Source organism: Podarcis erhardii (assembly GCF_964252035.2).
Source record: "Podarcis erhardii genome assembly, chromosome: 3".
Taxonomy (NCBI): Eukaryota; Metazoa; Chordata; class Lepidosauria; order Squamata; family Lacertidae; genus Podarcis; species Podarcis erhardii.
In genome coordinates, this window is record NC_138507.1 from 68335290 (window position 1) to 68350152 (window position 14863).

At 41.1% G+C, this 14863-nt stretch overlaps 1 protein-coding gene across 1 annotated transcript in view; it reads right to left on the bottom strand.

The window, feature by feature from the left end:
- IPCEF1 (interaction protein for cytohesin exchange factors 1) overlaps window positions 1–11931 on the bottom strand; it is a 56568-nt gene extending 44637 nt beyond the window's left edge. Inside the window, exon 1 of the mRNA XM_081854370.1 lies at window positions 11912–11931. The gene's annotated coding sequence lies outside the window, so the exon portion shown is untranslated. The remainder of the gene's footprint in view (window positions 1–11911) is intronic.
- Between the last annotated feature and the right edge of the window lie 2932 nt (window positions 11932–14863).

A 14863-nucleotide genomic window follows, 5' to 3' on the forward strand; every position in this document is an offset into this window, starting at 1 on the left:
CCAACCTAGCAGTTCAAAAGCACGCCAAAAAGTGCAAGTTGATAAATAGGTACCGCTCCGGCGGGAAGGTAAACGGCATTTCCGTGTGCTGCTCTGATTTTGGTGTTCCATTGCACCAGAAGCGGCTTAGTCATGCAGGCCACATGACTTGTAAAAACTGTCTGCGGACAAACACCGGCTCCCTTGGCCTGTAAAGCAAGATGAGCGCCGCAGTCCCAGAGTCGTCTGCAACTGGACTTACCTTTACCTTTAGAACCACCCACCAAGGTCAAATGGAAAAACTCAAGACCAGGGGTACGCAACCTAAGGCCCAGGGGCCGGATGCGACCCAATAGCCTTCTCAATCCGGCCCGCTGACGGTCTGGGAATCAGTGTATTTTTACATGAGTATAATGTGTGCTTTTATTTAAAATGCATCTCTGGGTTATTTATGGGGCCTGCCTGGTGTTTTTACATGAGTAGAATGTGTGCTTTTATTTAAAATGCATCACTGGGCTATTTGTGAGGCATAGGAATTTGTTCATTCCCCGCCCCCCCAAAAAAAAATAAAGTCTGACCCACCACATGGTCTGAGGGACGGTGGACCGGCCCATGGCTAAAAAAGGTTGCTGACCCCTGCTCAAGACAGACATTTAGAATTAAAGGCCAGGAATCCTATCAACCCATGAATTTGTTTTCACTATAAGTAAAGAGTTTACTGCCATTTCAAAAAAGTTTCCTACTTTTCACCCAAGACTCCTCCTTTAGAGTAGCCAATTTAAAAAGAACTTACAGATCAACCAAATAGATTTTTATCTACCTTCTTCCCACCTGCCACTGCATAATGCAGGCATAAACTTTTTTCCTCACATCAGCTATTTTATTGTCAGTTTTTCTTATCCAACTAATTCTAGCTGTACACACGTGATGTGTTCGTTTTCCAAAAAACTTTGCCAGCGAGCAACATGGCAACATGCTTCAAAGAATCTTTGTCCTAACTCTTAACCACACCTTAATCAGTGTTAGCACACCTTATCTGAAATTCTTTGAGCACTCTAAAGCAATAGGTCCCAAACTCCCCCCCACCTCCCACCCCTTGAAAATTGCTGAGACTCTTGGCAGAACACTTAAATTATTTTTCTACCTGTTGTAACAATTGTTCTAGGCTGTGCTAGGAGTTATATGGTTTTTAATCATATTTTTACAGACACACCACAAACCACCTAAATTAAGCACATGGACCACAGTTTGGGAACCCATGCTCAAAAGCAAAGAATGCAAGGTTTGCCTAATTAGAAATATTCATTCCAATTCAAGGACTTGCAATATTGCAGCTATCTCTGTAGCTATATATAAAATTATATAAGTCAGAAATAAAAAGCCAACTCTGTCCTTTATTTTGTAATTTTTAGTCTGGAAGATCTTGCACAACACTAATGCTCATTTAAGCAAGCAATTTTTAAAAAGTCATTAATTAGATTTTATTATAGACAGACAGATTAGTTTTCAATAACTGCACTGGTGCATCTGTTCAGGAGCTACTCTTAGTGCTATTTTCGCTTGCTAGTTTCCACATGGTGGCAGTATCTATTTCTTTACTTTTGCTATTTCATTAGATTTCATGGTTGGTTAGGATAATTAGCAATAGATGTACCACTGAAGTTGAAAAAGCAGTCACATATCTACAGTGTAATGCCAAACATTTGAATCACTCGTTTCCTGAAATGTTTGTTTAACATCATAGCATTGGTATATGTGGTTGAAATTTTTTTACACAGAGAAAACAGTGAACACAGTCCTACTGATTTGAAGGGGAAATATTTAGACCTCAATTCTGTATGTACCATTGAGCTCAATGGGGCTTACTGCTGAGTAAGTCTATCTGCTCAGAATTAAACCTCATTAGGTTCGATGGAACTTATTCCCAGGCAAGGGTGTAAAGGATTGCAATTTAGGGCATTTGTGTTTCTACCCCTATATCTCAAGGGAAGGGTTTGCAAGAGGCCTACAATTTTGTTGTCAAAGACTTCTCTATGATAAGTTTTATAGAGATTATTAATGGTTGGAAGGAAAATGTAGGTGGTTTATAGACCTTAAAAGCCCCCCAGCAAGCCACAAATTCATCATTCCTTTTGACTGAATGTGGAGGTGGACTTAAATGAAAGTATTTTCCATTTTCATAAAGAAATACAAGTCATAGTACTTGTATTATAAAAACCCAAAATCAAAGCTCCAATTACACACAATACATGTAAGCTATAGTACAAACTTTATTCATTTTCAGTCCATGAGGTGTTTAACCATTAACTACCATCTAGGCTGCAAAGTCCTTAACCGCAAAGGCACATGTCTTTTTTTATATATACCTAATAATATTATGACTGGAGGAGAGCATGGTTTGCAATTAGGGTGTGGTTTGTTTTTGTTTTTAATTATATGGGAGCCCCAGGATCCGTTCACCTGCACCCACAAAGAGTGAAGTTCTGGGAGCCTGTTATAAAGCTAAAGGCATGAAGTTATTTTTCTTTTAAGCATTATCACACCAGCAGCAGCACTAACACACCACCTTCCCCTTTTTGCTGTGCTCCTTGCTTTGGAGGAGCAGCCTGATACACAGAAAGCAAGCAAGTAAAGTCATATGTTCAGGGTAACTCCTGCTCTGTAATCCCAGGTGTAGGCATACCCCTGCAAGTGTCCTGGAAAAACTGGGGCATCCCGTTTTTTATCATAAGAGAACAGTGACCATTAGGGCTGCTGTGATCTTGTGCAATTTCGTGGCATGGTTTTCCCCCCAAAAAGTGTTTTTGGGGGCCCGTGATCTCGTGTGGTGCCTCAAAACTCTCGTTTTCGGATACCATTCCCCCGAAAAGCACTTTGAGGGGTTTGAGGTGCAAAAATGCATGAGATCACAGCAACCATTCTCTTGCAATAACAAAAAAGATGGAATCCTGAATTTTGGCTTTAAAGTGTTGGGAGGGTACATGTATAGAGATACATACATATGGCAATACATGTGTGAAGGAAATGTGTTTTGAAAGTGCTCAAAGAATCTCTGAAGGCTCTTGTCCTTACTTTGTTCCTGGAAAGCTGTTTCTGAGACGCTTAATCTTAGGGTTGTGGGTTCAAACCCCAGGTGGGACATAAATTTCTGCATTGCAGGAGCTTAATAATGATTAATAAAGGGGCTTAATAAAGGAGCTTAATAAAGAGGAGACTCTTGAGAGTCCCATGGACTGCAAGAAGATCAAACCTCTCCATTCTTAAGGAAATCAGCCCTGAGTGCTCACTGGAAGGACAAATCCTGAAGCTGAGACTCCAATACCTTGGCCACCTCATGAGAAGAGAAGACTCCCTAGAAAAGACCCTGATGTTGGGAAAGATTGAGGGCACAAGGAGAAGGGGATGACAGAGGACGAGATGGTTGGACAGTGTTCTCGAAGCTACCAGCATGAGTTTGACCAAACTGCGGGAGGCAGTGGAAGACAGAAGTGCCTGGCGTGGTCTGGTCCATGGGGTCACGAAGAGTCGGACACGACTAAACGACTAAACAACAACAATAATGATAATAATTTATTATTTATACCCCGCCCATCTGGCTAGGTTTCCCCAGCCACTCTGGGTGGCTTCCAACAAAATATTAAAAATACAATAAAACATCAGAAATGAAAAACTTCTCTAAACAGGGCTGCCTTCAGATGTCTTCTAAAAGTCAGATAGTTGTTTATTTCCTTGACATCTGATGGGAGGGCGCTCCACAGGGTAAGCGCCACAATCGAGATGGTGCTTTGCCTGGTTCCCTGTAACTTCGCTTCTCACAGTTACTAGCTTGGACTAGATGATCCTCATGCTCCCTTCCAACGTTGCAGTTCTATGATTCTGTGATTCTACGGGTGACCTGGTAAGCCCAGACTCAAAACAATTTCCTGCTTACACCAAGCTAACTGCTATCTACATCAGGTACGGGGAACATGACCTTCCAGATATCACTTAACTACAGCTCCCATCTTCCCTGCCCATTGGCCACGTCTGCCAGGGCTGGTAGAAGTTGTAGTTTAGCAAAATCTGAAGGGCCAATGGTTCCCACTCCCAAACTACAAGAATAAACTCAGAGTTGTTTTGCTTTACAGTGAGTCTATTTAGCTGAGGTAATCATGTTATCAGTGTAATGTCCATGAGGCAAACATCAAAGTACTGCAAGATTTTTCAAGATCCCACTAGTTTTAACTGGCTCTTAAATGCTACACAGTTTAATTTAAGTTTCACATATAATAGCCCTGCCCTATACTGTGCAAAGAAAATACATTACTAAATCTCTGGAGAATAATCACACATACACTGCTAATAACACTTAGCAAGTTACATGTTAATAGTAAAATATATGCTGTGTTTAAAAATAATTTTTAAAATCAGCATCTATACCACAAACATGTCATTCCCAAAGTACTGCGGAAGGAATTATTCCATAAGAATACTAGGGATTGCTAACATAAAACCAGAAGTTAGAACCTTTTATTAGCCGTGAGGGCATAACAACTAACAGATATGGCACAATTCTAAGCACGTTTAATCAGAAGTCAGTGCCACTCTGTTCAATAGGATTTACTTTCAGATAAGTGTGCATAGGATTTCAGCCTAAGAGCATTAATTCCTTAGGCAGTCATGGTTCCACACAGGTAACTATTTCAATGCCAGGTTCATTATTGCCATCTCTGATGACAGAACAATAAAGTTATTTATTTATAGATCCAGCAAGGAAAGCATACCACTGATTCTGTTTCTTTGGCCCTCGTGGCATTTGTTTGCCACTCAGTTCTATGCAATATGCATGCAGATGACACTCCGTTTTAAGTGTTGTTTAAGTCACAGGCTGTTGAAGTTCTGGATCAATGTCTGGAGGTGGTAATGGATAAGATGTGAGCTGAATTCAGGCAAGGTCAGTCAAACTACTGATCCAGCAATACAGTTCAGCTTGGATGCTGGATAGCGTAGCACCTCCCTTTAAAATGCAGATTTTTAGTCCTGGGGTGCTTCTGGACCCAATACTACCGGGGTGATAGTGAAAGACAGGTGTGCCTTTGCCCATCTTAGGCTGGTGCCTTCAGTTTGTCATTCCTAGACACTAGAGATCAGGTCACTGTAACACATGCCTAACATACATCATGTCTGGACTACTGCAGTGTGATCTATGTGGGACTGCCTTTCAAAAGTATCCAGAAACTTCACTTGGTAAGATTGTTAACTAGAGCTGCTAACTGGGAATATTTAACTCCTGTATTGAAAATTGCCTGGCTGCAGCATCTAAACCAGCTGAGGTTTCAGGACTTTGAATTGAGTTGAGAAACAAATATCAATCTGGAGGAATGTGATTTGTTTAGGAGCCCAAATCAAAGTGCTGGTGCTAACCTTTCAAGCCTTTTAGTCTGGGGCCAGGGTATCTGAAGGGCCTTCTTCTGTACAAACATGCCTGCTTGCCTCTCATTTGTCCCATTGACCCTGATGGTATCCTTTCTTTGGAACTCACAAGGGCACATATTTTGAAGCCTATATTTCCACGCTTTACTTTGCAGCATACTTTGTGATTTTAAATTTCTGCCGGATTTCTCTCGCCAAAGAAAAACCCGAATCTGTATCTTGGCATCCAGGGAATTCTCTTTTTATACCTATATGTTTTCCTTACCACCAGCAGTTATTGCAAGGAATGGGGGAGAAAGTCTATTCAGTTGGCATTTAAAGGTGAATTTATCTAACCGATAGTTTCTGAACCAATGCTCAAACCATAATAATAATAATAATAATAATAATAATAATAATAATAATAATTTATTTGTACCCCGCCCATCTGGCTGGGTTTCCCCAGCCACTCTGGGCGGCTTCCACAGAAACACAGCCATTCATTGAAATTCAAACTTATCCAAATTCTGCATGTGGTTCTCCAGCCTGCAAACATGAGAAATTGAGAGGAGCTGAAACTGGCAGATTCTCCCATTCCTAGCTATCATCTCACTCTGCCTGAGGTTTGAATTCCTTTGTATGAGAGAACAGTGGAAACTTATAGTTTCTTTGTAATCTTTGCCTTACTTACAAATATACATGCAGAGAGTGGCTGGGGAAACCCAGTCAGATGGGCAGGCTATAAATAATAAAATTATTACTATTATTCTATTGCAGGCAGAGGTTCCATACAGAGCAAGCTGGGCAGTCTGCCAAAAGCTGCCCTCCAACCCAAGTTTCCATTTAACACCAACTAGAAGCTCTCGGTTTTCTCTCCTCTTGGTCTGCAAGGCACCCTGCATTCAACCACCAAAAGCTGCCTCCTTGCTTGCTTGTAACTCAAAGCAAGGCATAGAAATGATCTGCATGAGAGGAAGTCTGAGAACTAAACATGCAGATGGAATGTGAAATGTATTTTAGCAAATCACATCTCTTCCTCACTTAAATCTACAGTTCTAAGCTGTGAAAGTGTCACATTTTGGTCCAAAAATGAGTTGCAAAACTTATCAGATGCCAAAAAAACCAGCATGTTGAATCTGAGGCTTCCTTTGCGATGGAGGCTCCAGGCCAAATGGCCCTCCTGATAGGCCCTGGTCATTAAGGAACATTGGTATGCTTTTCTCAAAATACCAGACTCCCAATCACAATCCTTTTCGTTAAAGCCATAGAGACTGACTCATTTGCAGTGAGCCAGAAAGGGCAAGCTCATAACAAATACCTTCAATTTTACCTGAAGCAAACCTTTAGAACTGGAGAAACAACCAACAATTTCCTGGTGTATGGTCTATACACACTGGGCTGTTCCACTTCTAGATGTTTGTAGGGAATGCTATTTTTAGATGCTCCACCACACAGACACCCAACAAGTGAAAAGAACCTAGCACATCAGAGAGGAAGTTTTAAACTCAAACAGCTCCCTGCTGGTTTCAATGTGAGACAGTTTTCTTATGTAAAGAAGCCTTTACAAATATGACACACACATCCAACCTGCAATGAAAAGTAGCATGGGGCATTCTGTTATCTACTGCATGTCCATCTAATTGTTGCAGAGGTATAGTAAAGGTACCTCTGACCGTTAGGTCCAGTCGCGGACGACTCTGGGGTTGCGGCGCTTATGTCATTTTACTGGTTGAGGGAGCTGGCGTTTGTTCGCTGACAGCTTCTGGGTCATGTGGCCAGCATGACTAGGCCGCTTCTGGTGAACCAGAGCAGCACACGGAAATGCCGTTTACCTTCCCACCAGAGTGGTACCTATTTATCTACTTGCACTTTGATGTGCTTTCGAACTGCTAGGTTGGCAGGAGCTAGGACCAAGCAACGGGAGCTCACCCTGTCACGGGGATTCAAACCGTGACCTTCTGATCAGCAAGCCCTAGGCTCAGTGGTTTAGACCACAGCGCCACCCGCGTCCTAATTGTTGCAGAACTTGGTGCTAAAAACCAAGTGGCATTAATCACCATAGAGAAGATTAATACTTTGACCCAACTTTGATTCACACAGCACTTTCTCCATACATCCAAACAAACTGAAACATTGTCAAGACAATGGTGTTGTGGACAAATATAAAATGTACAAATTGGTTGATAACAGATATCACCAGAAGCAATTACTATTGTTGCAACTGCCGGTCGATAGGCCACCACAAGTCCCTTCCAACTCTAAAATTCTTTGATTCTATGAATAATTGAGTCAAAATAAGCATGTAGATTATTGCTGCTGCAGACATCCATATTAAGACAATAAAGAGATTATGTTTGTCCATATTCTCAAGGATGGCTAGGACTGATCACATGGAAAATGAGTATTTTTTTGCGAACTAGTCCTAAGCTTATACAGAATTTAGACTAAAGCTGGGAAGATTGTTTATTCCCAGGCTGTTCTTCCATGTTTTAATAAGCTTAAATCCTCTGATCTGAGCCAAGGAAATTGTTTTTACATCATTTTTCTCTCTGATCTGCCCTCCCTACTTGTGTTCTTTTTCTTTCAGACTTTCCAGTTGGTTTTATTTATGTAGAAATACAAGCATGGTAAATTTCAGAGCTATAATTTGTGGCTTCCTGTCTCCAGGATCATTCTGAAGCAGTTCTCATGCGGCCAATTCTTCCAGCTAAATATTTACACATACATACACTGCACATAACTTTTACTTATGGGCAAGCTCTCGACATAGTTTCACATAATTTTTCAGGCTCTACATGTGGTTCTTATCATGACAACATATTGAAAATATGTGCCTACAAAACACATTTTAAATATATTTATACAAGCCATTATGTGCTTATCTTTAAGGCATTTACTATATATAGAAAAAAGGGAAGATTGGATTTCCTGTTCTCATTGCCTGCCCTTAAATATATTAATCATATCCAGGCCCTTGTTTTGGAGTCAAGGCTACAAAGTGTCTTTAAAAATCCCTGCTATGCTTGAAATCCCTAGCCCAATATTGCAATAGGAGCATATAGTGCAAGGCTGGACCTGTGCAGGATAACACAATAGGGCCTCAAACAGTCCTTCATATACATTAGAACCACCACAGGACATATTTTCCTCTTATCTACATTTTGAAAAAATCAATGCAGTAGTCAGTGTAAGATGTTTCTCCCAAGCAGCTGTGCCTTTAACATCTGCAGAGCAAATGACAAAACCACTACTACATTCTGTGTTAGCTTTACATCACCCTTGTGACATCAAAAAATGGCAGGTCTGGACTGAAGCTACATTCTCTTGAATAATCTTTCTGAAGCGACTGAAACTATATTCTAAGCTAAGAGGCATTCTAAGCTTTGGGGTGCATACCCCACAGTTTCCCATAAATGCAATTGGTGCTGCATAGAATCAATAGGACAAGGCTTTCTACTGACTTTAAAAAACTTATTTACCATTAATTTGGTAGAATTGCCCAATGGTGAATTTTTGAAATGCAGGAGGTCATTGCCACACCCCCAAGATAATCTACAGTCATGTGCCCAAGGAGAACCTAAAAATTCAGGCAGCTATGTTGATCTTATATCGTACAAAGACTGGAGAAAGCTGAATGGAGTTTGTAGATTCTCCCCACAACCCTAACACTCTGGCTGTGAAAAAAGACTGCTAAAGAGGTCGAACTGGGCGGATAAGCGTATGTGTTCACTGCAAATGTATCCACTGGCCCCCAAAGGTTTAAGATCGCTGCCTTATGTCCATCACAATTGGACTGCTGCAATTATTGTGTTCAATACTCGCTACTTCAGAATACAGTGGTACCTCAGGTACATACACTTCAGGTTACATGCGCTTCAGGTTACAGACTCCGCTAACCCAGAAATAGTGCTTCAGGTTAAGAACTTTGCTTCAGGATGAGAACAGAAATTGTGCTCTGGCGGCATGGCGGCAGCGGGAGGCCCCATTAGCTAAAGTGGTGCTTCAGGTTAAGAACAGTTTCAGGTTAAGAACGGACCCTCAGAATGAATTAAGTACTTAACCCGAGGTACCACTGTAAATTTTGGAAGCAGCAGTCGTTCCAGAATGCAGCTTCAAGGACATTAGTAGGTGCATCTCCATGAGACCACAATATGCCTGGCCTGCACCAACTACCAATTTACCCCTGGGCACAGTTCAAAATGTTGCTGATTACTTTTAAAGGTCTAAATGGTTGGAGCTGGATACCAGAGGGATCACTTCCTACCATGCTATCCTGCTTACTCTTCTCTAGGTTCACTCTTTTGGAGTGTTGATGCTGTGAACCTTCTATCTTATGCTCAGCATGTAATACGGTGGCATAGTGTGGGTTGCCAGAGCCCGGGGCCACACGGATGGGAGGGAGGGAAAAGGACAGAGCATGCATGCATGTTCAACTGCTTAACAGCATCGGAGTCACCCAGGAGATTGTAGCTGCAGAGATAAGAAAAGTAGAGACACTCCGTTGTCTGGAGAGGTCACTTCCTGGTTCGCATGGAGAAGCCGTTTTCAACGGAGCCCAGCAATGGAAGTGTGCAGCTGTATTAAGGCAGCATAAGGTTTTGAAAGTTTGCACCCCCAACAACTTTCGGCCAGGGGAAACTGCCCCTGTGGCCCCCCCCCATTATGCCACTGCATGTATATACAGTGGTACCTTGGGTTACAAACACCTTGTGTTACAAACACTTCAGGTTACAGACTCTGCTAACCTGGAAGTAGTACCTTGGGTTAAGAACTTTACCTCAGGATGAGAACAGAAATCGTGTGCTGGCAGCAGTGAGAGGCCCCATTAGCTAAAGTGGTACCTCAGGTTAAGAACGGTTTCAGGTTAAGAACGGACCTCCGGAACAAATTAAGTTTGTAACCAGAGGTACCACTGTATAGGTAAATAAAACCTTATAATTACAGAAGTGTCATCAGTTCCTAGTGATCTTAATTCCAAGAAAACCCAACCAGCCTCTCACCACCTCTCTGATGGTGTAATAGAGGGGGAAGAATTCTTCAGGGCATAAAGAATGATGTTGTCTGCCAGAGCATTGGGGAATTGGCTGACCTCCCTTGCTCTGGCAAGTGAATGAGGAGATAATGAAACATTTCAAGTTTGTGTGTGACAGATTAGCATAGAGGAAATCAGAGAATGTGGAGAGTTATCAAACAGAGGCTCATTATGGCTTTGATTTTCTCTTATTTGGTTCCTGCTTCATGCTAATAGATTAAATGTTAACACATTTCTGCAAGTTTGTATGCATTTGTAATTAAAAGAAAGTGAACGCATTTCAGTTGGCTGAAAATCTTTTGTTCAAGCGCAGAGTTATGCTGTCTAAAGTAAGCACAGCTGAGTTCAGTGGAGCTTACTCCCAGGAAACTGCATAAAATTGCAGTTCTTCTTATCCTAATAACTTGCATGCATGAATGTGTGTGAATATCTATAAATATATTGTTACGCACACCCAAATAAGACCCACAGGATCAAAGGGGAGTTGCTTCTAAGTAGGTGTGCAAAGGGCTACAGCTGTGGAGAGCAATCCTGTGCACATTTACTCAGAAGTAAATTACACAGGAGTTCAATTGGATTTACTCCCATGTAAATAGGTGTAGGAAATTGCAGATTTGGTCACACAATTCTGTGAATTAAATCTTTAGTTTGCATTCTGAAACTCTCTTTTAAGCCTTCTCTTCTGGATGAATGGGAGAAAACCTAACGCTAAAAGCCATGTGTTAGAAAACAAATAAACCGGAAAAATAAGTCCTATTTTATTCAAGCTACTTGTTTTAAGCATTTTCCCCTGCATGAACTTTACCAAAACACACATACAAATACTGCTTTGTGCTTCCCTGAATACAGTCCACAGTGACTGGCCCAGATAAATATCAACACTATGTCTATTTGAGGAAACAGAGAAAGAGCCTGTTGAATATACAGACAGTAGCTGATTCTGGTCATAGTAGAGATCTGCAGTCCTCATTGCGCCAAAGGCCTATTAATCTCACTCCACTATCTTATCAAGGCAGAGCAGATCTCTGGTTACTGGTCTGCTCCACAACTGTGCACAGACTGCAATTTTGCATACATGGAAGTCAATGGAATTTTAAGAGACCTAATAGGCAAGATTGCACCCTTTACAGTGGTACCTCGGGTTAAGAACTTAATTCGTTCTGGAGGTCCGTTCTTAACCTGAAATTGTTCTTAACCTGAGGTACCACTTTAGCTAATGGGGCCTCCCGCTGCTGCTGCTGCTGCTGCTGCTACACGATTTCTGTTCTCATCCTGAAGCAAAGTTCTTAACCCGAAGTACTATTTCTGGGTTAGCGGAGTCTGTAACATGCAGCATCTGCAACCTGAAGCATCTGTAACCCAAGGTACCACTGTATTTTTAATAAGAAAGCATGAAAATGTTACATTTGTCCAAGGTTCATTAATTTTGCAGCTAGGTAACACTGTAACTGAATAGTTTACGCAGGGGAAAGTACCATTACTTCAACCACAACAAAGCCCGGATCTTACCTATGCTTTGTGTGCCTTTCTCTGTGGCTGACTTTTTAAGCTTCAGAAAATAATTGAGGCAAAATGTTCTCTTCTCTTTAAGGTGCAGTCCTGAGACATCTTGACATTTTTTGGTAGCTGGGGAAATCTCTATAATCCCACGGCACTTAGTACAACTCTTCTACACACTCTTCAAATTTGGGAAAGTTCCTCTCTTGCTTCTCTAATTTCCAGTTTTGTTATTGTTGTAAAGCCTCCATTGTTACGCACATGTGCTATGTATATGCTACAGGGCTACCTGGAAGGAAGTGGTTTCAACATTTAGAGAGTTTGCACTCTCACATTGGTCAGTTTGTAGAGCATATTCTAGGACCCTAGACAATATGCAGCAGCAATGAATGCTACCTATATTATAAATGCAAAAAGAGCAGCAGTTCTTCCTAAAACTAATTATTATTATTTATAAAATTTATTTATAAAGTGTATATACTGCTCTATACCCACAGGTCTCAGGGTGGTGCACAGGATAAAATCACAACATAAAAACACAAAAGACACAATCAAAACAAAAACAACCCAATAACCCCCCTTGCTAGGGAAAACCAAGGGCAGAAAAACCTAGACTGACATGGGTGTGGGATGGGAAGAGAAGTGCAGTTTAACAGAGAATTGTCTGTGGTTATCAGTCCACCTAGAAAAACACAGCAAAACAGGGAAGCATTCAAGAACAGTTTGCACAAAAGAGAAATATATTTCACAGATGTTAGAAAAAGGACGGGTTCTTTATTTCCGCAATATGTCCAATGCATTTCAGTCACAAATGCCTTTGTCAAGGGCTTATCTAAAAAGATAATAATGTGATATTTATTATACAGTTATTAACCCACACATAAACATTCTTTAAAAACTTAGGATATATTAACATCTCAAGTGTAATAAAATTACTGTACAAATAAGTATTGAATGGAATACCTGGAAACAGCCACAACACATTAAAACATATGACCGTACTTGTTTCTTAATAAACCAGTCTCAAAGCTCACTGTTGATTTAGGGCAAAATCTCACGGAAGGGCACCTCCAGTGCACATTGAAATACTTCCTGTAGGAAAGGGAGAAAGCATCTTCTCTAAACTCCCAACGAGCTATTACCTTCAGCAAATCTATATGAACAAATACATTTCTATAAGTAGACTTAATGCTGTATGATGTAATTGACCTTTCACCCTTTGGTATATCATTTAGAGCAGTGGTTCAGATGGTACTGCCCCCTACGTGGAATTACCTAGGGGTGTTGCTAAGAGGAAGGGGGTGGCAGGGGCACTAAGAGGCAAGGGAGGTGCCAGAGATGGATTTACCGGAGCTTGAGTGGTTTGGTCATACTGGACGTGGAGCCATTCTACAACTATGCTGTAGAATGGAAGGTGAGAGGCAGAGGGGCACCAAATTTTGGTATCGCAAAGAGCACCACTGAATTTTGAGACCCCAAGGTCCTCCACTGGGGGTGCTGGAGGGGGCACCTCTGAGCGTGTTGCTCACTTATTATTCAATGAAATAAATTTGCAGTTACAAGGAAATGAGGTAAATTTTATTAAGGCCAAAACTGTCTTTCCTGCATTTATTTCAAAGTTAACTCTATCCAAGCGTAATATCAGCAGCAGCTATACCAATTTCTGAGCCTGTCTGAGCTAGAAAAGAAAGGCGGGATACAAGACAGTGTTCTGTAAGCCTTTTTTGTGACCATTTGGATGAGCTGCATAAAAATATGTCCGATCTATTTGAGGACTTTCTTTTGATGGAAATTCCATATTGGAAATATGGAACAAAATGACATTGAGCTGAAGTCAGAGTTTAAGAAATTTGGTCACAACATGACATTTCTGCTCGCTCTCCTTGTTGCATTTCCAACATCCTATTAGGTGGTTTTAGTGTGGTCAGCCAACTTCTTTCCAAGCAAAGAAATTGACTTCAGATTATTAAACGTGGTGATTTAAGACTCCTGGTACGTGACTTTAAACCAGATACTAGGAAAGTGGTATCACTTCATCAAGTCCATCCATTTTATTAAGAATTTATTGAACAGTGAAGTAGCTACTAAATGTGGTATCTTAGACTCTTGCTAAATGACTCTTCTTCTTTGGTGATCACTCATAGCCCAGTAAGATTGTCTTCCATGAACACAGTCTTAATGGCGAGGCCATAAGTGACTGTGAAGGCCAATTCTGGATCTTCTGCTGCTGTAGATCCTCCTGCCTGAGGCAGCCATCTCACCTTGCCTCATGGGTGGGCTACTTCAGACATAGTATTGAGTAGAACACATGGCCTGCAACTGCTTCGTTAATAATACTGACTGAATTGTTTTGCATCCCTGTTCCTTCTATATCTGTATGCATATTTTTTTCCCCTTTACAAATATGTCCTAACTACATATGCTCCAGCTGTCCCTATTCTCTCCCCAATCCCAAATATTTTCTGGTCTTTCTCTTTGGTAAATAAAATTGTCCATATTATCCCTTTCAGGAAGGAAGGAGGACTGCCTTTTCATACTGTTGCTCATAATATTCTTATTCCCTATAGTATATACAAATTAAGGCTATGCACCTGATCACACTACTAGAAAAATAGGCACTATATCATTGTAGTCCCTTCCCAGATTGTTTTTCAAAGGTTTATCCCTAAAGAAAACTTTGGGGGGGGGGGGAGGAGGAAGAAGAAATCATAGGCAACAAAAGGGGAATAAAGAAGCAGGTTGTTTTTTAGAAACATGCTTAAATTTTTGGGTGGTGATGGTTGAGGTGTGATCCTAACGCTTGTGAATATTAGACCCCAAGTTTTCCCCACTCCACAATAATTATACAGGTAGCAAATGTTTCTGGATATGTTTGAGTTGCAGTTGTTCTGTAATGCATACAATCAGTTACATACAATATGCACGACAGTGGCAGATTGTTAGTAGCAACAGGCTGCAGACTAG